Source organism: Vidua chalybeata, chromosome 1 (genome assembly GCF_026979565.1).
Source record: "Vidua chalybeata isolate OUT-0048 chromosome 1, bVidCha1 merged haplotype, whole genome shotgun sequence".
In the NCBI taxonomy this organism is placed as follows: domain Eukaryota; kingdom Metazoa; phylum Chordata; class Aves; order Passeriformes; family Viduidae; genus Vidua; species Vidua chalybeata.
Window position 1 is genome coordinate 12,166,698 of NC_071530.1, and position 21,459 is coordinate 12,188,156.

Sequence of the window (21,459 nt, forward strand, 5' to 3'; positions counted from 1 at the left end):
GTGGGTTTTTTCAAGCTGATTCAAGGTGAGCACCTAAAATTCCCACATTGTCAGCAATGTCAATTATGTGCATTTCTTTGCTTCATAGTGCAGATTCAAGTGTGGATTGGAAAACTTAACATCTTCTTGGTAGGCAGTGGCATGTTCATAGTAAATTGGTGTAAATAGTAAATGAACATGTGCAATGTAAATGACACTGTACATTTTTAAAGTGAGAGAGAAAATGATTAATTATGATACGGAATAAACTAATTCATGCATCAAATGCTTTCAAAAGGTGTTAGAGGTAGAAGTAGGAGTTGTTTCCAGCTTAGTCTCTTCTGCAGAGGAAATTAAGAGTCAAATTATATTAGACACTAAAGAGCAGAAATGGTCTCCATGGCCTAGGAGAGCATATAATGATACCTTACATTTATAGACACACCACTTGTCATCTTGTAGCTTACACTCCGTCAGGATCACTTCATTTATCACTTCAAGTACATTGTAACACCACAGCACACTCCCTCAGAAATTTTATTAGGAAGCAGGAATTCAGTCATGGTGAGTATAAACCAGCTGGAGCACACTTGCAGGAGAGAGCACATGCATTAGAGGAATCACAAGTCATATTATGAAGTCAGAACTGCAAATTGATTACTTTAGGTCAGCTTTGGGAAAATCTCTGGAAACTTGTTCTTTAGTAAAAAGGCTGTGAGTCTGTAAATTATTTCTCTTCATTGTCCAGAGATTTAAACTATGGCAATCCCAAGTGAGGATGAACATTATTTATCCAGTAATAAGGTCAGATTTCTCTACAAGTGTATACTATAACCTGGGTTTATTTTATTTTTTTTTTTCTCTGTCAGATATAGAGACTTGATTTGATGCTTCCTATCAAGTTGGAGTTGCTATTCTAAGGTTTATACAAGTTGAGCAAGAAACCTTTTTAGGAACAGTGTTTTAAAAGGGGAAGAAATACATTATTTGCCTGAAGTAGTGAACCCTTGATGCTGCATAAAGCTAACACCAGTCATCTCCAAGAGTTCACAATAAACAGTCTGACAAAAGCTTTCAACATTTCCCTCTCAATTAAGTGCAGCTATTCCTCAGACTGAGGGACCAACAAAAAAGAAAAGGCATCCTTTTTCCAGGAAGGCAGGAAAAAAGGACAAGGGAGGGGGAGTTCACTTAGCAGAGGATCAAAGTTGGGAGCCTGGCAGAAAAGGAATGGCCAACTGGCTGAAGGAGACACAGAGAAGACCAAAAGATATTGAGGATGGTTATCAGACACTTGGTGGAGATATTCTTTGCTTTTACTTACTTTTGGTGTACTTTTTTAATAGAAATAATTTACATTCTGACACACAGTATAAACAGATTTTAAACCTCTGCATATGCCACAAAGGAGATTTTGCTTTTCCAGACAGCCACACTGCCAACCAGCATTACACAGGCATCTCCACATTCCTCCCTCTGCTCCATCCCCCATGGTAGCTCCTTCCCCTCTCTGTTCCTACTGGGTGTATACAACTAGAGGATTCAGCCTGCTGCTAACTCTCCTGGCATCACAAAGCCAGTGGAAATAAGCATAAGTCACTAATAAATGTTACATCCCAAAGCTACAGCATGAAGAAAGATGGCCTTTTTCCCAGAAGCTGTGCACTGAATATTTAAATTTGTTTGCAAACCGGCACTGAAGGCGGTGTTGTCAGCCTGGGCACGTAGTTAAGTGCAAGTGGTGCAGCCTGCAGTTAATTAGTAAGTTTGCTTTGCTAGGCTGTGACTGCAACAACTTTCTTCTCAAAAATGCCTTTCATGTACATAGCTGGAAACAAAACGTTCCACACAGAAGTTCTGTCCACGTGTTTAACTCTCCTCCAGGGTGTCGCCGGTTGACAATCTCCTGAATAAAAACAAAACAGTGTTAATGTGAACACACAAGGGGGTTTGAATGTTCTTATTGCATCTCACTATTATCTAAAGACTTTCTCTAAAAGTATGCATTTTCTCTGGTATTCTTAGTGCTTTCTTCTTGTCCAAAATCTTTTTCACATGCACTTGTACATACACTAAGAGTTTCATGTGGCTGCTGTAATAATGTATAAATAATTTATTAATTTTCCATTATATAGACAATTTGAGGATTAAAAACCAATAATTTGATGGAGTTAAAGTAATAAGAAAAAGCTAATTTTTCATACAATTTGGCAAACAAGTCTAGTCGTGAATATAACTGCCTAACTATATTTCTGTTATTTGAAATATTCAATTATATTTGAAAATAAAAATTAGGTAAGACAAGAGGGGAAGGGCAGAAGTTGGGGACAATGCCTGATGTATTATGATGTTTCCCCTCATTCATAGGATTTTTTTGAAACTTGCTTAGGATTTTGGAAGGCTCTTTTTGCCTACATTTTAAATCTCTTGGCCCTAATTTGCTTTTCTCACATATTCTAGAACAAATGGTATTCATCTTCTTTGAAGTCAGTGAAACTGCACAGAGGTAAAAACCGATAGAAGAAAATCAAAGGTTTTAATGGACACTGACTGCAGTACCTTCGTAAAGGTGAAATTAGTTAGTTTAGACTGTTAATCACTTGTCAAACTCTGACATTATATAAAGCATTAGCAGCTGCAGTCTATTGTCCAGACAAGGATAATCAGCAAATCCAAGTTTATAAATTGTTGACTGGAAACAATGGTGTAGAGATAACCCTGGAGAGGTTGTGAAAGACTTCACTGGAGTTTATTTGCATTGCAATTCTGCTGGAAGTCACAGACTGCTTGGCTTCCTACCTACTTACTGCCATTTATTTTTGATATGCCCCAAAGCATCCATGACACTTATTAAAATAGAACGGTGTCTAGGCAGCCGACAACGCTGCTGTATCTTGTTTCAGCAGTCGCTCTATTTTAAGAAGTTCCAAAGAGGTTCAGTGTACATTTTCAAACCTACTACATCTGTTGATTCATGTAGCTCATGGAACCTTTGACCTAGATCAAAAAACTCCAGTGTTTAAGAAGGGAATCTGTGCAGCTTCCAGTGTCCACTTAGTGTTGTGTGCTAGCAAGGTGTTCTTATTTATGTAGTTTTCTTTATATTTTTTGTACAATTTATAAATTATATTTGCTTGTAATAAAAAAAAATTCACCTTGCTAATCCATATTCTGCATCTTTATTTTTCTGTGTAGTGTCTTGATATACCTTTTCTCAAATTATGACTTTTATTTTATTTTTTAATAGTGTCATTAATAGTGTACATATAAGAATTTCCCTTTTTTCTCACTTTTGTGGCAAATTCTTTCTGCAATTTCTGGATGCAAGCCAGATATGTTAGAGTGAAAATTGGAGCTATTCTCTCTGCAAGCCTGCCAATGTTCTCGCAACAGGGAATATTAGTTTATAAATTACCCCAGGGAGAAATGCCAGTCACAGAAAACTCAGGAGTTCCACAGGAGCCAAATCACACGTTTCTCATATCTCATTTCTGTGAGTGTTCATATTCAAATGTAAGCAATGTTTACATTTAAAACAGATTTTGGCATTATAAAAGACCTCTCTGCTTCATACATCTTGGTGAAATGGTTCTGTCTGAAATGTCTGTTTCTTGCAGACTACTTTCTATTTCTATTTTATTGGGGGAAAAAAAAGCTGATGCAAAATAAACCAAACTGTCTAATTATTCCTGACATATTGCCTATCAAAATATAAGCACTAGGAGAGGAGCAAAAGGCCAGCTCCTCTTATCAAGTCTGTTCTTGTTGCTGGCAATTCAGTTTGCTTCTCACAAAGAAACAGAGTTTTGATGAGCATTTTGAGATGATGAGTGTCTGTCTCACTAACTGATGGTGCAATAATGCCATGACATGGAGGATATGAGTCAGATGAAATAGGCTGTAATGAGGTACATAAAAGGACAGCAAAATATCCCCTCAAAAGTGAAGACCATCATACTGGAAGGATACATTTCCAGGTCATTGCAGTCAGTATCACTGCAGGAATCAGTGCAGTTACACCAGCTGTGAATGTTCCCTGCAAGAACAAGTTGTTGACAATTGTGTCACCCACTTCTGAGTTTTATTTAATAACTCCTATTTTCCATCTGCAATGATGTTATTGGATGTTGCATGATTATATTTTTTATGGTTCTGCCTTCTTCTCAGTGAATATGCTGAAAACACATTGTTTTACTTGAAGGGTTCCGGCACAAAGTCTCTTGCAAATGTCCTGAATGCTTTACAGTGAAAAGAAATTACACAAATTGTGACCCATGGCCTGTAGATGTAATTAGGTTTCTAATTAGAGGATAGGATATAAGCTCATACATTTGCATTAAATTTGTTTGACAGAGGTTCCCCAAGTGTTTAGTACCTTCTGGCCTAGACTACCTTAGAGTGAATATAAAATTTAATTCAGTAAATCTATGCTTATTCATGCCTACATAGTGTTTCATTCTGAATTTCTTTGGCTACAGAATGCAGCTGAAAAGAGGATCAGCTGAGGACATGGCTTGTTCTGCCTGGAAAAGAAGAAACTGAGGGGAGACCTCATTGCAGTCTTCAACATTGTCACAAGAGAAAGCAGAGGGGCAGGCACTGATCTTTTCTCTGTGGTGACCAGCGACAGAATGCAATGAAATGGTCCAATGTTGTACTGGGGAAGGTTTAGGTTGGATATCAGGAAAATGTTCTTCACCCAGAGGGTGCTTGGGCACTGGAACAGGCTCCTCAGGGAAGTGGTAACAGCACCAAGACTGGCAGAATTCAAAAAAATGTTTGGACAATGCTCTCAAGTACTTAGTGAGATTCTTGGAGCATCCTGGACCAAGAGTTGTACAGAGGTTGGATTAGATGGTCCTTATGGATCTCTTCCAACTCAGCATAATCTATGATTCTATGAGATGTAATTGTCCCTGGAAAGGAATCACACCAGCTAAAAAGCATGTACCCCTTCTCGTGTCTTGCAGGACACACAACAGGGAATAGCATCATTCCCTGTTATTTAAACATAATTTAAACATGATGTTTAAATGACATAATGTTAAATAACATCACCATTTAAATTGCTGTAGGGAACAGACGTAGAAACAATTGTCCAGTGGATAGCAGGGCATTGAACTTGGTGATTCTTACGGATCTCTTCTATCTTGATATAACTTCTGAATTCTGAGAGCAGTGGATCAAAGCAGGTGTGTTGTCCTCTGCAGAACTAAAAGTTCTGAGAAGAGGGAAAAGATACCATGAGAAACAAGATTTGTCAAGTAGAAAGGCAAAGAATTAGGTTGTGAGTTGAAGATAAAGACAGGGAGAGTTAAAGTTGACTGGAGGAAAGGTTTAAGGATGGGAGAGGGTATTATCAGAGATCTGTGTAAGGGTGAGGTTCTTAGGCAAGACTTCAAAATTGCCTTTTACCTTTGTGAAGGTGAACAGTTAGCTTCATTGGTTTACACAGCTCTTCTTCTGTCCTTGAAGACTCTGTCCACCAGCTCCAAACCCTAGTGTGACTGTCCCTCTAGCTGCTCTTTGTTCTTCCCCTCCTGCCCTGATCCTTTGGGACAGCCTGGGGAGGATGGGCAGCACCCTGGGGTTCCCAACACTCGGGGTTGGTGGGGGAAGGATTTCCTGCCTCCCATTCTCTGCCTCAGCCCCAGACACCTCCTGCCATGTGCCCCAGAAGGAGCAGTAGCCCCTGGTACCTTGCACTCCTTCCCTTCAGCCCAAGATGTGCCTTCCTTTCATCTAGCACTGGCTGCAGGGTGGACCTCCGCAGGAGCTGCAGCATGGCCCCAGGGACTTGGGGCACGTGAAGGAACTGCTTCTCTAGAGAAAAACATTTTCCATGTCCCCTAGGGACAGCTTTTGTTTATTTAGGTTCAGATACAAATCTCTTCAATTGTTTGGGAATGATAGGTTTCTCCCCTTGGAACTGAAAAACCACAACCTTTGTGAGACAGAGGAAGAGCAAAGCAACTGGCATTCATGAGCTGCTGCTTTGCATGAACAAAGGATATTGAGATAAGACCGTGTAAAAGAAAGGTTTCTGTTCTCCCTGATTATGCACAGATGCAGTAGAGGCATGGGGGAGGCTGGGGAGAGGGAAGGGGCTGTGAAGTGGCAGAATCACAGATGCATTACACACTCTGTGAATTTATCCACAAGCCTTTTTAGCACCTTAGCAAACCGAGCTGGAGTAGTATTTCCTATTTTTGGTTTTCTGGCTAACTGCACAGTCAGAAATATTTTACATTAAAGCGGGTCAAACACAAAGAGAGAGGAATAGACAAGTATACAAATATTGGCCGTAGTTGTTATGCCTTTTTCAGCATTGCAGAATTGTGGAAAAAAAAATATTTTATCAAAATCTTAAAGGCCCCAATTATTTCAGTAGCTCCTTAGGCAGATTAGAAAATTAAAGCAAAGAAGGTTGTAGATGATAGTTTTCCTGCTTTGGTTTTTAATTTTTATATTGGATATATGTGGCATTTCATTTCTGTTTATATTTCTTTCCATAAAATAATAACTTTGTGTGGAAAAAGAAAAAAGGCTTAAAATAGTTATTACAAGCAGAAACCTTGGCCAGGCCCCTGAACTGGGTCTATTTCTTGTTTGATAGAAGTCAATGGAAAACTCATATCAATGTCAATGCTTTGGGGTTTTTTGCTGCATTTATCATGCCCGGATAGACAGGTGATAGATAGAGTGCTACACATGCCTGGAATATTTTTTTCCATGAAAAATATGACAGATACCACCAGACACTACTACAGTAACATAATGCTTCAACACTGATTTCTAGAATTCCTTGATGGACTTCATTAATAACACGCAACCTGTAATAATAATAATTCATAGCATAAACATAATTAGAATAATAATTAGTGTTTTTAAAAATTTCTTTCAAAATTGAAATTACTAGATCAGGTTGATGTAACCTAAAAAAGCATTCATACAATGAAAAAAGATCAGTCCCACATTCTGTGTTAAACTAATATAAATAAGATTACAAGTTATTTAAGACTACCCACTTGAGAGAAACAGTAAAAGAACCCTACATAAGTGGACTAATTATCTATCTTACTCAAACAGGGACTTAAAACCATTTATAAGTCTATTTTTATAGGTTGCTTTAAACTGTATCTGTACTTCCCTCATGGAAATACTCTTCACATCTTATGAACAATGTCAATCAAGACAGCAGCAACGTCTCTTCACGGCTGAATATGGACACCCAAATGTGCCTCTGGTTCATGGTGTGGCAATCTCCCCTGCAAAACAGCACATCACTTCAGTGCCTGGGTGCCGGTGTCCCCTTCACTGCTGGTACACCAGCCCCTCTAGGACCTGGATGAGTCTTTCTGAGCACCCACAGTAAATGTTGATCCCAGTAGCCATCAGAGTTAAGTGAAACAATCAGAGAAAATCAGGTAGCAGGAGGTCACACGGGTTTCCTGGAAGCTTTGGAAATTTGCCTGAGTGCGGAGGCTTTGCAGTGTCACCCAGCCCAAGCCTGAATGCTGAGCTCAAAACCCAGCAACTGCAGGCTTCACAGCCAGCCAGCTGAGCAGAAGGCAGAGCTGTACTCCATGGCCAAAATACATAATGCACCAGATCCTCATCCTATGTAAACAGGGAAATGACTGTAGCACGGCTGTGCCAATTGACTCTAATAAAGGCTGTGGGCCAAGAACTCAAAGGGCATGTCTACAGGGCTCAAACCAGGGGTGTATTACAGATCTCTGAGATGGCTTCAAGTACTTTCTTAGATGGCACAATGCAGTTCCTTATTGTGATGTGAATGTGGGCCCCAGAAGTCACTCAGATTGCCAGATAACTCGGCTACAACACATGGTCACAGATATATACACACTGGTAGGTATGGATGGTATCAAGGAAATCTTTGTGTCCTGTCATGCACAATAGTGCACCTAAAGTCACACAGATTTACCTGGTGACACCAGTACTTAGAATTTGTACACAACCAAATCACCTGAGTTTTTTTCTTTTTTTTTTTTTTTTTTTTTCTTTTGATATATGCTTGAATAAACAAGACAACAGATTTGCCATGCTATTGTGGTAAAGCTCCTGGTGGGAGATGCATTCACTGCTTTTATCTTCATTACACTACCTACATCTAGTCCTGGAGTATGGGAGATGCTGGAAGGTTTGAAATCCTTCTCAATGAGTCCAGTGACTAAAAATTACCATCTACCTACCTGAAATTATTCAGATCCTTTCCCTGTGAACTGCTGAATCAGATGGATGTGCACAGTCCAGCTGCCAATGGCAATGGAAAGACCACAGATGGAATGAGCTGGCCAGTGACATCCCACTCCATCTTGCCATACAGCAAAACCTTACAGCTGTGGCAAATGCCAGATCATTGTGGGGAAAATTATGTTATGAGCATCTTATAAGCAGAAGCTTTAATTTTCCATGATTTTCAGAATGGCTCCTTTCACAAGTAACTTGAGATAAAGAGTGATTGTCCCCACATACCTACCAAATAGAAGTGCAGAGGGTTTCTATAAATCAGCGCTGGAGAAAGGCCTCTTTTAAAGTTTGTCTTTTGGTCTCTTGAGAGAGAGCAATCCAGTGGGTTTGTTTTATCATTCTCACTGCTGCTTAAAAGAAGACAAAATGTGGCAAGCAGCTCATTAAGAGAGAGAGAGATTGCATCTGTGTTAATATGCAAATGCTAATCCATTAGGACCCTGCTCATACACCAATCAATCAATTAACTTGTCTGTCTCTGTATTGTTCATTATTTGAAAAATGCTTTTAATCATTTTGCTATGCATTAATTAATAGCATACCTAGTTGAAAAGGAAAAAAGAATTTTAGCATTCCTTGGGGCTTACATGTACAAATATTTAGTATTCAGCTGTGATTCCATGATTAAGACGTACCATATATTCAAAGATAGCACAGGGATTTACAGGAGCAGAGATACAGGGCAATTTGATTTCAACTATTTTATATATCTATATCTGTATGTCCTTTATAAAGCACTTGATAGAGTAAGTCATTATATGCAATAGATTTTTACAAAATAAATACAGAATTTCAGAAAGTGAAATCAAAGGCTATAAAATATGTTGTTTCATTTTTCTGTCATTTAAGAATGCCAGATTTAACTCCATGGGGCAAAATAGTAGCAAATGGACAGAGTTTCACTGCCTTCAAAAGAAATACTACAGAAGATATTAATTTGGCTCCAAAATTCAACGAGGGAGCAATAAACAGAAAAGCTATTCTGGGTGGAACTGAATTTTCTAAACAATAGTGACTTTTCATTTTAAAAAAATGTATTGAGGAAGGAAATGGGTTGCAATATGGGAATGAAAATTCTAAACTGGGCAGTAGGTGTGCAGTGGGACAGGCAATTTGAAATTGATACAGAGGTATGTGGAATTATTTGAGAGTAGGATGAGCAGAGCTTTCTGAATATCCTAGAAATCAGGCAGCATTATTTTACAAATACTGTGTGCTGGAGTTTGTGGATGTTGTAGAAAAAGAAAGAGCAGCAGTCAAGGTGAGGGAAGAGTGATATACATGGGAATTTAAACAAAGGTGACAGTCACAGGGAGTGTCTGAAGTAGATTAATAGATGCAGGAAAAATAGGAGCTGAGAAAAGTTCAGGATCAAGGATGAAATGAAGGTGACAAAGAGGTAAAGCAAAATGCGAAGCATGGTTTTGAAAGAGTCAGGAATGATTGTATGGAGCAAAAGGATATTCCTCTGCTGTGTGCAGAGCTTTATTTCTCTCCTTCAGATGAATATGGCTTTTATGCAGGTAAGTAATGTCATTAATTTGATTTCTTTTTTTCATACCAGCTGTTGACTTCAAAGAAACTATGTATCTGAATAGGGTTCACAGAAGCAGTGATTTACAGGCTCAGAGTTCAGTCTGACCTAACAGTCAATTTCTAAGCTGCCCCCGGGCTCGTCCTTGTCCCTGTGTCAGGGAGGCTTCGTATCCCTCTTTGCACCGTCATGTGCGAGTGGCTCCTCTCTTCCACTGCAGCCTTCCCCATGCAGCCATCACCGGAGCGACCTCTGTGTCCTGGAACAAAGAGAAATGCATTGCTGTGCAAGTCTTTGCATTTTCTGCCTGATCTGTCTTACGTAATTTAACCAGAGACAAGGAACACACATGCATTATGGACTGCTAATTCTCGGCACACATCTGCCTTGTTAAGTATGACTCACAAAGCTCAAATTGCAGCGTTTATCCGTTTGAAGCCCTGAAGCTTTCACTGTTGCAGAAGGAAAATGACTGATCCCCTCACCTAGAGGGTTGTTTTCCAAAATGTTACTATGCTAAGGATTTCTAGGAACATCACTACTGCCATAAAGCATCAAGTTAGATTTTATTAGTGAGTATATGCTGAGTACCATACAAACAGAGCTGAAATGCCATCTATAGTTGTGAATTAACCCTTATTTTTATATTGCATGAGCTTATAGTCTTTTTCTCTTTCTGACTTTTATGAGTTGTGTTTATATGGTCTATTTTGGGAGGATATTTGAGAATCTGTTCAAAAGCAGCACAGAGTAGTAAAACAAGCAGAGGGCAGGACCTTGAAATTTATAACTCAGGTCATGCCACTTATTTACTATTTATTACTCATATTATTCTGCCTTAATGGCATGAAAATACTTTTTTGCTTCACTGTGGTAGTTTTCTTAAATTCAAAAATCAGATTGCCCCTTTATTGGATAACACTTGCTGTGAAGCTCCTGAAAACAGAAAAAGAGGAAATGGTGGTAAAATATGGACAAATGAAAGTGTTTGTTCAAGGTCACCCTCCAAGAAAGTAGCAAATCTGGGAATAAATAAATACTGAACTGGCAAGTGAGCACTGTGAAAATGCCAAGGGCCAAAAGCATATGTTTCATTTTTAAGGGAACCACTGAGTATGTAAAATGGAACTACTTGAATAAATTAACCCATGATCTAACCTACTGTATGTTCTATAAAATTCACAATATACCAGGCTTTGGGGGTGTTATGCAAGAGATGACAGCCTCTGAGCAGGAGCTTGTTAGAAAAAGAATAGTTATAATACCTGTGAGTGTGTAAGACTTGGACTTAAAGGCTTTAGCTGATTTGGGTTTGGAAAGTTTTCAATGCTTTCAGAGGGTAAAAGAGGAAAAGATTGGGTTTCTTCAACTTTTTCATGAAAAGAACTGAAATTGAATTTTTGTAAGAATTAGGACTTGTAAGATTAGAGAGCATCTTTATTAAAAAAAAAAAAAAAACAGAACAGAAAAAAAAAAAAAAACCTGAAAATTTTTGACCAGCTCTAATTTTGAACATGAGACAAACACCACACCTTTCACTTGGATGAGGTGGAGTTTGGTAGCAGCTGCTGTGGGGACAGTATGAGTAACTCCTGTGGAAAACCACTGTGGTAATGTGAAGGGGAGGGGCCTCAAGATGCAGGAATCATTTTATTTATTAAAAGCCATCACTCACACGCTGACAAGAAGGACAAATAAGTTACTGTGGCTCTGGCCCAAGATATGAAACCCTGACACTCGTTCCTTACTCTACCTCTGTGCACTGAACTTCAGATTAAAACTTCTCAGAAGTATTAAGTGCTGAGATGTTTTTATTTTACTTTGTCATCCATAGAACGGGAGTTTAACACTTCCCTGCTTCACATGGAATACTGGATGGAAAAGAGCACGTGATGTCTGTGGATCTCTGTGGCTACAAAAGCCAGCAAGACATCCAAGGTTCTGTTGCTAAGGAATATTAAACAGGAATTCTGGGGGCAAAGAAGATATTGTATCCAGCAGTATCCCAAATTCTGGTGGACACAAAGGAAATGAATAAACTTGGACTCATTCATCTCAGCACCATTTAAAAGATTTGGACAATGAGTTCTCACTGGGAAAGGACAAAAATCAGTAATGGAATTTTTTTTCCCAAGGCATTAAAGAGGAAATTCCAAACAATGGAAAGCTTAAAACATTAAATCTAGCACCAAGACTATGAATGTACTTCCTTTAGTACATATTTGTTTAGATATGAAAAGAGTGAAAAATATTTATTGCCTTTTCTTCAGAGGCAAAGACAATATTTTTTTTTAAAGTCACAGGCATGTGATCATGGGGTATGTTTATACACAGCTGAAGCCAGATAGGCTGCAGATTTTATGGTCTGGGTATGGAGAGGCAGAAATTGCACAGCTCTCCATGCTGATCTCCCCTGCATTCCTGGGAAGAGGGAACTGCAGAACTAAGCACTTCTGAGGCTTGAAGAATTCACCAAGAGACACTCGCCTAACCCTGTGATTACTTCTATCTGTGCCTATAAACATACTGTAAATCATTATGGTATGGGAAGTTGTCTCTGTGCATTGATTGTTGCAGATAACAGATGACATTTTAAACAAGAGAAAAATGAAGTCCTCCCGCTCCTGGCATTTTCACCACTTCTTTTCTTTTACTAATTTTCAGTGTCAGAGGCGGTTTGTGCCAAAGTGCTAAAGTGCTGCTTCCATAGATTTGCAAAGTGAATTAAGCCCTCCATCCATCTCCTCTGAAGAGTGTATTGATATGCTCCTCTCTGTGTGTGAGGTAGAAGAGAAACAGCTTTTTAGAGGCACAGAACTGGGGATAATATTTAAGAATTACCAGTTAGGCCACAGGTTTTCAAAAGAGTTGTATCCTGGCTTAGAGTTTATCCTTCTGTCTCTGGGAAATCTTCCAGCAACTGTTCAAAACAGACACATGCCCCCATTAGTGCTTTGCCTTGGGCCTCAGCCCCCTCCCTGCCCCCTTGCTTTGTCTCCCAGAGCTGCGTGGTGGGTTTGTTACCAGAGTTAGGCACAGAAATCTGGACACAGGCTAATGAAAGCCCTGCACCTTTCAGTCAACCCTTTCAGTCACCATAAACGTCTTGTGCCCAGGAAATCTGCTCCCAGCATGCTTTTATCTCCCAGATCCATAATTCTCCATGAGTCTCCCATAAGAAATATGAAAACTCCTCTCTGGAGCAAAAAACTCCTCTCTGGATCTAAACAGTCACTACTGCTAAGTCATCAAAAATGAAAAGCAAAATTTCCTAAAACAAGAAGTCTTATAAAAAGTATACAAATAAGCAAAAGTGAAAATATGATGGAATCTTTTAATTAATCCCATTTTCAGCGTTTCTAAGTTCACATTCTCCTGGTTTTATTTCCTAAACCAGGGCTAGAATTATATTTTTTTTAAAAAATGGCATATAAATTACATTCTTTTCCCTTCGTTTCAGTAAGTGGAATTTTAAAAAGTCTTTCCCAACATGTCCAAGTATTGCAATATCTTTGCAGATAAATTCCAGTCACAACCACTGACTTCAATGCTCTGCTTAAAAAATGTTATATATGCCACTATGCTTGGGAGTGGCTTTGCATAAGGAAATGGTTTTAAGTAGACACAGGTGCTCCTAGAGTTATTCAAATTTGTTTGTCTCTAAAGTAATTTTGGGTGGGGAACAAAAAATATTTGAACATGACAGGAGCGAAACAATGTCGATGATCTATCCTGAACTCTATCAATTCTGTATCAGTGCTACATTTATGTGTATAGACCTTAAAAAAACACCAGAGACCAAACACAGATGAGCAGAGGGAATGGATTAGGAACCCGCACAGCTGACCACTGGCCTTGGACTGTGCGGGCTTGTGTCTGAGTCCTTAGGAGAGATCTTGCCTCCTCTGTCCCTCTTCTGCCTTACGTATCCTGTTTATAAGATGACAGTAATGATTTTGACTTCTCTTGTAGAGAATGTTGAGACTTGCCAATGAAAACTGTCACAGGAAGAAGGCTGAGGACTGTTACAGTGATTGTAGTGGTCATTCCCAGGACTTTTGAAATAATGAAGATAGTAACAACCCAGAAATAGATCCTTTCACTAGATGGGCACTCAGTAGGTGAAAACTATTGATTGCATCAAATGCCAATTACATCTTTTAGGCAGAAAATATATTTCTCTCTTTATTTGGAGGTTAACATCTTTCTCTGTGATTTCTATAGCTTCCCATTTGACAGCCTGTGCTTGGCCAAGGAAAATATCTGAACAGTGGTGATATGCTTTGCTGAATTACACCTTTCAAGATTATTTTCTGGGTCTTAGCATTGTGTCTAATTCCTTCATGGAGCTACTGGATCCCACCACTGCATTTTCTCTTCCCTGCTGAGCACAACTTTGAGTTCAACTTATGGAGACATCTAAATCACATCTCTTATTTTTCTCATGTGGGTTAGCCCTTCAGGTCTGAATCTTACCCCTTTCACTTATCTCTAATAGCCACAGTAATGCCATTTTGGTTAAGCACCTAATTAGTTTTGGTTTTTTTTTAAGTTAATTTCATCTCTGGGAACTTTGTGTGTTGGGGCCACACCAATATGAAGTGATGAAATCCATGTGGTTGCTTTGCCTCCAGAGATGCCTTGAACAAATATGGCCCTGAACCCAATTCCCACTCAATTTATTGGAAGGTATTGCTGTGCCACCAGCACAGATGTTAATGTGTCTTCCTGGACAATTGTCCAGGATTTGTCCCCACTGTGACATCAGAAGTGTTTTCCCAGGGATTTTAAAAAACAGGCAAGCCAAGATTTTAGCACAGTACAAATATGAAACAAGTAGTACGAAAAGATCATGGTATCAATAAATATTTTTGGCAAAAAAATATTTCTTAAAAAAAAATCTTGGGGGCAACTACATTACTTAAATGAAACCCCTGTAAAATTAAAGCATGGAGTGCAATGAATCAGGGAGAAGTCTGAGGGTTTTGTTAGCAGGTTGTAGCCCCTCGCGACAGACAGACTGATTAATACTGAAACCGCCTCCAGCAAAGGGATCCTGTGTCAAGAGATGAGACCTGTACATTACTCACAGAGGTCTCCTGGAGAGGCTGAGAGCACTTTCAGCTTTCCGGTTTCAGTTTGACACTGGGTCAGAATGTACAAGCTTGGAAATGAACAGGAAAGAGTTTCACCTGCCTTGGGAAATTCAAGATATTAATATGCATAACACAATTTAATTCACTTCCATTGATCCCATCCTGTTAGCTCACAGCAGGGTCTAAATGCTATCCATTTAGAAAATGTTGTCTTGTGTTTTGTTTTTTAAAGAAATTTTCCCTCTACTCTCCTTCCCCCCTTCCCTCTTCTCTCCTTTTGTAAATCTGTAATCAAAATACTTTTCTCATTACAGTTTCTGTGTCTGACATTAAAAAATACTTTAAAATTCATAGCACATTGCTTGATGTTAAACTTTGCTCAATAATAGACCATTAGTTTACTTGATATATGACTCTCTGAATACTTTGTGCCAGTAAATATAACAAACTCATGATAATTACTGTGTGTAACATGTTTGCATTCAAACATGACCTTGAACTTACTTTTCAAACATTTCAGAAATGTCAGCTATGATGATGATCTTTGTTCATTACTGAAAGGAGTTTCTGGGTCTGAATTGTGTAACACACATTTATATCTATTAAAAATGACACAGTAGAGCTATTTTTATTGTTTTAAGCTTTTAAAACACTTTTAAATATCAGTAGCCCTCTGAGTCATGCGATCCTGTGACCATCTCGGCACTTTTCCAATCCAAAAGTCTATTAAAAGCTTTGACAAAAGAAACCTTAATTTATTTCAGAAGCAGTGACAAGGCCAACCTGCATGCTTATTAACACCCTGCTAAAAATGTCATAAGCATATAGCAGCACATTTTACTGAGAGGTATGTAGGCCTATTGTGAAAAGCAAGTGGTATTATTTTGTGTAAAAATTGACATTATAGCATGTTTATCAACACTGGAAAACACCTGCAGCAAGGGAAGGTGGTGCAGTGATCCAACACCTGCTTTTGTAATCACCTAAGCTTGGTCAGGCCCAGAAGGATCAGCCTCTCTGGAAGCTGATAGTCCTGTGATGTGTTATCCTGCCTCAGGAATGGGCTTTAGGCAATGAGCTAAGGAGGCTGCAGCTCACCAAATGGTTCAGGCCACTTGCCATGGGAGACAAAAAAATCCAGCAGGATACACTATGATGCTGGAAATACACAGCTGCTGGTCAACTGCCCTCTAGTAGATGACAATGACCTTTAACTTACAGCTGAGAAGTGACCCCCACCTACACTGTATTCTGCAAATACTGAAGAGCTTTGCTCCCAGTGGAAAAAAAAAATCTCATAAGGAAGAAATTGACTGTTGTCTAGGAATGGGTGTGGAGAAACGTGACTGCTTCCAAACCAGAACATGACACCATCTCAGCTGGAGCTGCCTATATTGAGAGAATGGGAAGATTCTTCCCTGTTTCATAAGAATAATTGCTCAGATGCTACATTCATGAAGAGTTAAAATTAGAGGGCCTCTGAATCCTTGTGCTAAAAGCAGCAGCCAGTTCCACTTCTCTGAATCCTGTTTGCTTTCAAACTATTGAGGCTGCTTTAATTACCAAAGTGAAAGTGACACTAGTGCCAGTCATTTATACTTCCTTATGCACATTTACATGCAGCTTCTCCCAAGCATTTTCTAATTTAGGTACTGTCCACATTAGAATTCAAACCATTCCAGCCACAGTTATGTTTAAATGTGGTTGAATACTAGTTCAAGTTCCAGCATACCATTTCTGACCACAGAGGAACCAGGATTTTTAAACTGTTGTGGCTGTTTTCCTTCCCTCCCAAAGTGTTGCAAGCTGTGTTGTGCTGTTGATGGCAGCTCAGGCCTCCATTCAATATGTATGGTGTGATTTTGGTAGAGCTTTACATATTTTGACCTGTCTAGGCTCTCCTTCTGTTTCTCTGGATAGACTGTATGGACTGTGATTTGGTACCCACTATTCTGGCAGGCAGAAAACACAGTACGAAAATCCTCTGGGACCAAAAGCATTGCATGAGAGCTCTATTGAACAGGAATAACAGCAAACCCACTCCTCATAGCATCTCAGCAGCAAGGCTATTCCTTCCTCCTAAATGCCGCAGTTATGACTGAAATGGAACCATTTTGAGCAAGGATTCTTCACTGGAAAAGGTGGTTTGGATTCTGCTTTTTTTAAACTATGGTCAGAAACTGGAGACTTTAGACATCACTGTGATTTGACTCGTATCTCTCAATGAAACAATGCACTAGTGTAAAATTGCCTGTAGGCTGATTAAGGCTCTGGGGAATCCAACCCTCTGGACTTCTGTTTGAATAGCTATTACATTCTGTGTTTAAATGTTGGTGGGCAAGTAAACACCCTGCAGTTCACTAAAAAACAATGCAACAACTTCTTTTTCAAACCCTCTGATACAATCTGGTCCAAAACCTGATGTCTCAGAGCAGAGACTGGGGCTAAAATTCATAAATCAAACTTGATTTAGTCCACCAGTTTGTCTATTGCTGTTCATCAAATGATGGAATCCTCATGCAGAAGTCAGATTTAAATCCTTGTCTATGCCTTAGCTCATATGGTTGAAAACTTGGCCGTGGTTCACATTTAAACTCTTCTATATACCTATATATGGTAGAGAATACATTTTCAACTCATTAAGGCGAGAGAAAAGTTGCAACTTAAAACAGAAAGCTGCAATTTTTTTCCTATGTCATCAGTAAATGCAATCCAGGAATTGTTACAAAAAACATTCTGACAGGGATGTTTTCAAATAAGAAAAATAAGTGTTTACATTCTTAATACTGTTTCTCAAAAAAATCTTAGAAACTGTAAAGGGAAATAATCTCAAGTTTCAATTATCTTGAAAGACCTGGTACTTGGTTCTTTTACCCAGGCCTTGAGTGAGAAATGCCACCTTTGATTCACCTATTAAGAATCTCTTCCTTTTACTTTTTTAAGATTGAAAATTAAAAACTGTAAAATAATAGATTTTAAAGTAAAAAATAAAAAGTAAAAATGTATCACTTTGTAAGTCTCATGGGAGGAAAGCCTTTAAGGGAAAAATATCTCAAGCTTCAATTAGGATACTGTCTCAAAAATGTCTCAAGATCATAAATTAGAGTAATCTAATTGGATTTACCTCATTTTTATACCAGCTAAGAATGTGACCTCTACATCTATCTGCAGAAATCTTCAGTCAGAAATTATTCTTCTTTATAAAGTGTTTCAAAGCCTTTGACAAGCTGTTGAACAGCAAATTTCGGTGCTTTAGGCCACCTCCTTTAAATTAGTGGAATATTTGTGCAATTAAAGATATAACATATTTTTGGTGTGGTGTACAGTTGAGTATTGCTAATTCTGTCTCTCCAAAGAAGAAAAAGCTTTGTTTAGTGGAAATGACCCAAAGCAGTAGGTGGATAATTTGTGTTTGGGTACATGAAGGAATTTTTATTTTTCAAACAGAAACATATTCTTTTGATTAATGGACTCTCAGTCTTCAAAATGCCTTTGCTATGTCCCTTTTTGGATGAAAAGGATATGTTCACCTTCTAATAAACTGTTGCACTACTGCTGGCACAACTTCTTACCACAGGTTTGCCACAGGAGCCATGATTCACACTATCATGTGTTCTTGACTATTTCAAATTATAGTTATTAAGCAGTTCTGAGAAGGCAAAGCTCTCAAAAAAATCAGCACATCCTGCAAGGCCCCAGCTGTTCTGCAAATATGTCAGGTATCTCATCCCTGCCACCCACCTCACTATGAATACAGACATGCATTTGTGTAGGGTTAGGTCCAGAGTTATATTCTGCAACAATCTCTTTTGACCCATTCATTCTTTCAAAATGCTCTAATTCTTAATTCCTTTTATTTTCTATTTTTCCATGTCATAATCTGACTTTTTACTGCTACTTACCAGTTTGTGCTTTCACTTCCCCGACAGTGTTTCAGAGTGTTGCTAACTCTCTTTTCCTCCTGAACTTCTCACCAACTTTTATTTCATTTCACACTTCCCCATTCACCACAACCACTGTGCACAGAGATAACAGACCTGGGTCCTACCATTAAACCAGCTTGTAACAGAGACAGATCGGGGTTTTCTTCATTGTTGGTCTATGCTAGTCTATAATGTACTGCAATTTTTTTTGGCCACTTTTGGGAAAAAAAAAAAGTTAGAAACTCCTATTGCAGAGGGCAGTAGTTGTTTTGGTTTTTTTTTAAATGGGTGTGTCTGTCCCTGGGGCCCACAGCTTAAAACAAATAAACCCCTGGGATAACTCTGCTGGTTATCTAATTTGCAAGATAAGCCTTTTATGTTGGGATTTTGTCTGGACAAAGTGGACAGGCTGGAGAGCTGAACACACAGACAAACCACTCACCGAGCCTCTTGCATCACACTCAGGCATAACTGATATGTTAATCACCAATGTTCAAACACAGTCGCCAGATACGATGCCAGAAATAACTTCTGACCCTGTTATTTCTGTTGACCTACCATATTTCTTCACTTTGGCCTCTCGTTTCTGACCCTCACTCACTTTTGGTTTTGAAATCAGTTTCATAAATGCTTTCCTCCCCCAGCTTTGCCCGTGTGTGGAGCATCCCTCTCGGCACAGCCACCAGCTTTCCCTGGGGAGCCCCTGGGCCCGGCTGGCACAGGCTGAGTCACCGCTCCAGGCAGCGCTTGGTCAATTATATCCCCGTCATTTGAGCTAATGCAGTCAAACGATAGCGTGTCACAGGACTTACTGTAAGGCCAGGGGATTTCTGCTGCTGCCGGAGCTGCTCAGCCTCAGCTGTCAGCAGTCACGGCACCGGGCGGTCGCTGCCGGGGCCTGGCGGGACGGCGGCAGGGCCAGCACCCCGGCCCGCTGGGCACCCGCGTCCCTCACGGACCGAGCCACGGCCCGGGGCTCTCGGGGGGGCAACGGGGAGCCAAGGAGTGCAAATGTAATTCTGTGGTTCCACTGAGACACTGGGGTGTGCCCAGAGAAGGGCAGCGAAGCTGGGGAAGCGTCTGGGGCACACCACCCTCTTATGAGGAGCTGGGCGGCTCAGCCTGGAGAAAAGGAGGCTCGGGGGAGACTTTATTGCTCTGTATCACCACCTGATAAAAGGTTCTAGACAGGTGGGGATTGGCCTCTTCTCCTAGGCAGCTACCAACAGGACAAGGGGAAATGGCCTCAAGTTGCACCTGCACTCCTCTAAAACCTGGGGAGTTTTAGATTGGAAAGTAGAAAAAATTTCTTCCCCAAGAGGATTGTGGAGCACTAGAACATGCTGCCCAGGGACGTGGTGGATTCACCGTGCCTGGAGGTTTTTAGAAGACCTGTGGATGAGTCTGTCAGGGACATGGTTTAGTGGTGGGCTTGGCAGTGCTGCATTGACGTTTACACGCAAAGATCTTAAAGATCCTTTCCAACTTATGATTATTATTATTTTTTTTTTTTTTATTTTTTTTTTTTTTTTTTTTTTTTTTTTTTTTTTTTGTACCCAAGAGGATCACATGTTTGATTCTCCACTGCCTTTTTCCAAGTGCAATTCCTTGGTTTTCTGTGGGATTAGTCCCATTTGACACCGGGATAAATGACAGTAGCACTTACTCCTGTCTTGTAATAAAGCATTGCATTTAAATGGGCACGTTTTACTTGGATTGCAAAGTACTTTGCTGATGTAAATTAAGTAAACCTTCTGTCAGTGCTTGGAGATAAACACAGAACATTATATCCCTTTTAGAAGTAGATAATCTGAGGCACAAAGGACTTGAGACAAGAAGCTTGGCTGCCTAAAATTAAACACCTCAGCCCAAATGAATAGATAGCAAATCCATTTCTCATGTTAGAAAACAGCTCTTCCCCTCCAACATCAGGAAAACAGCAGCATGTGAAGTATTTGAACTTCACAGCCAGGCATAGTAAAACCTTGACTGATATTTAGACAGCAAGTTTCCAAAATTAAGCCTAAGAAAAAAATTTTGCTGAGATTATTTTCAAGATAAAATATGACCATTAATCAAATTAATTGTTTTGGATTGTAAAAAAAAAAAAAAAAAAAAAAAAAAACAGTCTTCAATCAAAAATTGCCTTCAACATAAGAAAAAGAATATTTTCTTTTGAAAAGTGATTAATTTATCACCTTAATGCAACAATAGAGAAATTATGAGACTTAGAACAATTTTGAAGGTGCACTCTGAAGTATAGTCTAGGGACATCTTCCAGATACCTTGGTTTTTAGGTAAGGATTAACCCCAAGAAAGATTCTTGTGCTTGTTCCAGAAACAGGGACTGGGATTCTGCTGGGGCTTTCCAATAATTTCACAAAATTCTTCTGTCATTCATCTGTACCCAAACTATGAGAAGTGAGAGCCCCTTACTAACAGAGAGCTAGTGGGGTGTGGGATAATCATGTCTCAGGGCAGGTCCTGTGCAACATCTTAGAAATCCTCTCCAAGTCCTAGAAAAAGGGATCTTTTGAAGGAGACACGGAGGGAGAAGTGCCAGTGGTGGCTGGGCTGAAGGTTGACAGGCTGTTCTGGAATAACCTTTCTCTCAGAGAGTTAGAGCCCAGAGGGACTGACTTTTCACCCCCAC

The 21,459-nt window shown here is 39.5% G+C and overlaps 1 long non-coding RNA gene across 3 annotated transcripts; it reads right to left on the reverse strand.

The window, feature by feature from the left end:
• Nucleotides 1-461: 461 nt before the first annotated feature.
• Nucleotides 462-20,051, reverse strand: LOC128790945 (uncharacterized). Of its 3 annotated transcripts, none has more exons than XR_008431915.1 (6): nt 19,619-20,051; nt 12,629-12,707; nt 9,896-10,046; nt 8,483-8,600; nt 5,038-7,247; nt 462-1,885 (listed from the first exon to the last, which is right to left on the reverse strand). It is a non-coding gene; the product is annotated as an uncharacterized LOC128790945 (long non-coding RNA). The 3 variants fall into 3 exon arrangements; XR_008431919.1 differs by having other exon boundaries at nt 8,479-8,600; XR_008431918.1 differs by lacking the exon at nt 12,629-12,707.
• Between the last annotated feature and the right edge of the window lie 1,408 nt (nt 20,052-21,459).